The following is a 6,000-nucleotide window of genomic DNA, read 5'->3' as shown; positions in this document are numbered from 1 at the left end:
ATAATTCAGGAGGACCGATTAACGTCAAGCACTCTTTGTTGTACATGTTGCATGAAAAAAAAGACTCCCAAACAGACTCAGTCTTGTTTTAAGAAAGGAGTGCTAACCGCTACATAATTGTCCAACTTTATGGTCAGTGAAGATCCATTCAGATAAAGCTACGAACACAAACCACAGCACAAAGAATGACAGTGGTTTGGCGGGATGGCAACTTGTCGTCAGAATTTAGGAAATTTCACAAAATAATTTATACTTATGAGACTGGTTGTTTAAATTTGAAAACAAATTGAAGGATTTAAAAAAAGATAACATTGACTGACTGTTATATGCTATATGTGTTTTATTTAGAATAATCTATTCTATGGATCATAGTATTAGTAAGTGAAATTGTTAAGTCACATAGTACATTTTTGTCTGGTTGACTGCAACAAGTGGAGGAACTACTGACTTCATCTGTTTATAGCTGACACTAAAGTTGTCACCCAAAATACCGCACTGAACTTTGGTCCTTACTTCATTGTCTTTGTGCTTTCTTTTAACACGTTTAAGCACAGTAAAACTGCATGACTCCCTTTTAAAGATCTTCAAATTGCCCTGCCACAATGCACCACATGCCGGGGCAATTGAATTAACCCATTGATCCCTGGCTGCTCCATTGCCAAACTAAATTTTGTTATTCAGCCTTAATGACTGCTCCTTGAAGGCAAATGAACACTTGTAGTCAATTAACTGTGAAGCAGGAGGAGGATAAAGGAAAGAAAACCCCATCGCACATGTCATGTCCCATCACCAGTTTAAAATTGAGTGACGCTCGTAGAAAGATTCAATCGATGACTTCACTGTAAACAACACAACACCAAAGGCTTTGTTCTTTGACACTCCCTTATCTTTTCACAGCATCTGGTTCTCCCCGCATCGCCTTGGTCACAAGGGTACTTTATCTTATAAGACAATAGAGGTCTTGTGCCCAGCAGAGTTGTCTGGCACTACCAGCTCCATAGTGGGCTATGACACGTATGAGAGCTCACTTGGGTTATGCTGCTAGTGCGAAAAGCCATGTGTTGTGTTTTTTCGTGCATAAAGCATGGTGTCCGTTATGAGCCATTATACAGCAATAATTATTCACATTGATTTCTTTTCTCCCCCGACAATTTATTGGTCAAAATGATAGAGATGACCCTTAAGGTAATATCTTTGAACCACATTTTAGTTCGAAAAGGTTAAAGTCACATGTGGGAGAAAATTGTCATTTGAGCCAAAAGGAATTAAGACATGGTCGAAGATGACAAATAGATTGATGAGTAAAAACCTATTCAAAAATGACTGAAATGTGTGTATTTTCAAAAGTTATAAAAACAAGATTGACATTGGTATAAGTTTTCAACGAAACATAACCAAACAGTGCTTAAATCAACCGTGTGAAATTAAGGTACAGACATGGATGAATGACTGAAAAAAAGTTGCATCAATGCAACCTGAAGCAGTGTCTGCGGTATCTGTTATCATATCAGTTTTATATCACTGCACATATCGTGGAAAATAAAAGCAGTTCAAAGTAACTTCACACGTGTTATTGCAGGGACGTAAGGAAATTGAGTTCACCTGTGATCATAAGGGTACATTTGACAGCAGAGGTTGGCAGCCATTGTTCAGTGTGTGCAGACATGAGTAGAGACTTCCTCTGTGTCTCTGCACTGTGCATATAAAGTGAGTGTGACCCGATGCCTGAGGGGCAGCATATACCCTGCCTGGGTCTACGGGGAGCCTGGTTGCAAGGCTGTGAACGGGCACACGGCTGTGGTGTAGAGAAAGTGGTGCAGTGCCTCTCTGTGCCTGGCTGAGCACTGGGTAATGAAGCGTGGCAGAGGAGAGAGGAAAGGAGTGTGTCTGCAGGGTAGGCATTGCCCTCGTGTTCCTATGCAACCAGGGCGGATGGCTAGGTGATGCAGGACCGCCTCTGTTCTGCTTACTTGTCATGCTGCTGCCACGCTTTCTTTCCTTCGTTCTGGGTAGTTGTCCTTTTCTCCTTCTTCCCTCCCATCGCATAAATGTGACACTCTCAAACATCCTCGCCCACCTCCTCAAAGACATAGTACATAATATATTAGCTAATATGGATTATAGCTAAATTAATTATTTTGCAAACATTCGTGTGTGATGGTTAATCAAACTATGAGGAGTAAATTCACCAAATAGCACACAGAAGCATCAATTTGTGAAACTCTTGTTAATTTAAATAATACTGTCTCTTGCTGTCTCAATTGATTTCTTCTCCTTCCTCTTTGACAGACAGTTGCCTGCATTTGCCCTTTCAATGAGAAGTCTTGCGAGGGCAGATGTGCTATCGTCTCAGAGGTGATGTCTTGACTGAGATATTTTCCATCGGAAGATGTGGCTCGTTTCGTGACACCTTGTCCTCGTTTGATGCTCTTTTGCATCTGCGTTTGGAAAGATACATCCTGATATGCATGCGTCATTGAAAAAAAAAAGACAGTTGTATGACCAACAACAAACATGACAAAGTCTCTGTTTTATGCACATGATCCAATTACATTACACAACTGTGATGTGGATGGATGGATGGATGGATGGATGGATGGATGGATGGATGGATGGATGGATGGATGGATGGATGGATGGATGGATGAACACCTCCACAATCATAGGTACAATGTGATTAGCCCGCGCAACATCCAAAGCCAACCCAACCTGCAAGGAAACAGGATTTGAATACATCTACCTGAGAGAGTGAGTAAATACATGGAAATCAATTACATTTGTCAGAACTGAACCTTCCTAAATGAGTATAAAAGTGAATACAAAGGTGGACACTATAGAACATGGTTTATTCCTCTAAAAAATGCTATATCAGTTAATTTCAATGTATCACCCTTTTGAAATCCTGTATCAGTATCTCCTTCTTCTCTGTAGAGAATGAAATGAATGAAATGCCCAAACAATAACAACATAAAAAGACTAATCAAACAAATAAGTCAAACTATGTCATTCTTAATGAATGGCTTCTTTAGAAAGCATCACACTACTACAAGGACAAACGCTTAACATATTATCATCTATTGTGGAATCACACATTTCCTGTGGGCAACAAGTGTGGATCTATTCATAGCTGATGGCCAAGGCTTCAGCATTTTCCTCTCCTGCTTCTCATAGGTTGGACAGGATGAGGTGTGATATACTCCTGCCAGGTCTCACTGTGTCACTGTAGCCTGCGTCCAGCTGTAGAGACGGTGGGGCCCATTGACCATCTGTCCCTGACCAGCAGATTCAAGGCTCAGTCCCCAGAGCAAAGGAGCAAGGGAGCAAGGGAGAGAGGGAGCGAGGGAGTGAGGGGGCGGGAGCGAGATGAGGTCGGATGGGGGGAATCAGCTTTGTGTTGCCATAAAGCTGTCTTTCCTCTCTCCTAGCAACGGACTCCCATTTCCTTGGTTTTTGGGCTGCATGGTCCTGTTGGTTGGTGTGCACGGCCCCCTTACTCACTCTCTCTCTCTGTCCTATTTATGGTAATGAGCCATCTGCCCTCTCTGTAACAGCCGCCCAAACAGAGGAGAGGCTGGGTGGAGGGTAGGGGTAGAGGAGGTGGAGAGGGTCTCTGACAGACAGGAGTCTGAGACAAAGACGCTTATCCTGTTGTGTCTGCCTCTGCGCCAATGAATGCCTTCAGATATGGATCCAGTGATAACCAAGAACAGGGAAAATCCTCAAAATCATCCAGTTTTTTTCAAGACAGACCATATTGTGTGGGGGGGGGCGGGGGGTTATTTGAAGACAATTACACACACAATGTGTGTGTGTGTGTGTGTGTGTGTGTGTGTGTGTGTGCGCGTGCACGCGCGCGTGCATGCGTGCGTGTTTGTGTGTGTGTGATAGACAGACAGACAGTGAAAGTGCCACTGCAAGACTGAGTCCTTCCATCTGCAGGTCAGTGCATTAAGTTGTTCAACACAAAAATTATTTGTCATATCAGTGTAACGATAACCCCCCACCACCCCCACCCGCCACCTCCTGTCCTCTCTCTCTCTCCCACACACACACACACACACACACACACACACACACACACACACACACACACACACACACACACACACACAAAATTGACTCCTGAGCTGAACACTGAGCATTACACAAGCCGTACCATTATTTGGAGCTGCTATATGGACGTGCCTCTGTGACTTGGTGACATGGGAGAGTGGTGGGCACACCAGCCAATACAGAGCCACCCAGCATTCAATAGACCTCTGTTGCCACTGGATACTAGATTGGTTACCAAGCCAACACATGTGCCTTACTGTCATATCTCCAACAGATTAGTGTCAAAAACAACGGAAATCCTTACAGTTAGACTATCCTTGTTTTGGGTTGAGTTAAAGCAGCCTGTTTCATTATATTTTCCTTTAAAACTGTAAAAAAAACCAAACAAACAAACAAACAAACAAATTAACAAACAAACAAAAAAGACATCTAAATGAAGATTATGTAAGAAAGAGTGAAACATGTTCCCTTTGGCCATGGCAACACAAGCAAAGAAAAAGCTGTTTATGAGTACAACAGCGTGTACACCACATTTACAACAGGACTGGCCAAAAATCAAAAGAAACAAATCAACATGAATAAATCTTTGATGACTTGCAGGGTAGCATGAGATCCATCAGTGAAAAAGAGACCAGACACAAAAAGGACATCAGGATATCTTTCAGCTCGTGATGTCACAATCACTGCTGTTGGCAAGCGTTTTTATTACAATGGTCAACACAAGACACTCAGCTGACTCCATTCATGAAGTCAATAGTCATTAACCTTATAAGACAGACAAACTCACAGATGGGTCAATGACCACAAAGCAACACATCACAGATGGTTTCGCTTGCAGGCATGCAATTGATTGAAATAATACAAACAAAACAACGAAAACAAATAGATGCATGAACAGAAACTATGAATACCATCCATGTGTGAAGACAGATTCTATTGTCAAGGTTGTGGTGATGCTGCCACCTCCAGTTGTAGAGTAGCTTTGCATTTCAGGGTGATTTATTTTCTGTTGGCAATTAGCAAGTGGAACAGTTTTCATTCACACCAGCCAGGAAATATGCTAATTGATTATAATGTTGTCACTGCTGGTACATATTGATTTCCTACAAGAAATAATTTACCTAATCTAAATACCGAGCGGAGTAAAAAAAGACCAGGATTCAGTTTGCCACAGAAGGGTAATGCTTCAGTGTATTTGGCCATTTGTCAGAAACAACAATGGAAAACAACATTAGGCATGGGGTCTGGAGAGAAAATGATGTCTCATACTAAAAGTGACCTCAAGAGTCTTACAACGTGTTTGAGCAACATAAAGTTATTTGCTCTGCACAGTGAGAAACACCAGCAACTTAAGCGTCAATCAGACAATGAGCTAAAACAACAACAACAACAAAAAAAAAACTAAACATGGAGACAGGGAGAGACAATCTTCCTCTACATAGCGTTAAGTGAAATTTAGAAGGTAGATATGAGGAGACATCTAGTGGACAACCATGCTACTGTACAGGAAACCCTCTCTCTCTCTCTCTCTCTCTCTCTCTCTCTCTCTGGAAAGTATTCACATGACAAACATAAAGGGGGAAAAACCTGGGGACTATAACATACACTTGATAGGATGACTTTTGAGGCTACTGAAGTTCATTATTTCTAACAAATTGAACACAATCTCTCTGAGGTTGTTTAGTGTTTTAAAATCAAAACAAAGACGGTGTCTCAAATGTCTTTAAACTCATATGAAGACTCACTCACCCAAGGACGACCTTTGAAGCATCCAGCGGTTCAGCCCAAAGACAAATCATCTCAGTTCTCTTCTGTGATTGTTGTGGGACACACACAGTTGTCGTGATTAATGTTTTGTAATTGTAGCAATGTCATGTTATTGGTAGACCGTAAACCCTTCATTGCATTACTGGATTACAATGTCAAAATATTTGCAACATCGCAATA

This window comes from Lipophrys pholis, assembly GCF_963383615.2.
Source record: "Lipophrys pholis genome assembly, chromosome: 15".
NCBI classification, from domain to species: domain Eukaryota; kingdom Metazoa; phylum Chordata; class Actinopteri; order Blenniiformes; family Blenniidae; genus Lipophrys; species Lipophrys pholis.
This window is presented reverse-complemented; position numbering follows the sequence as displayed.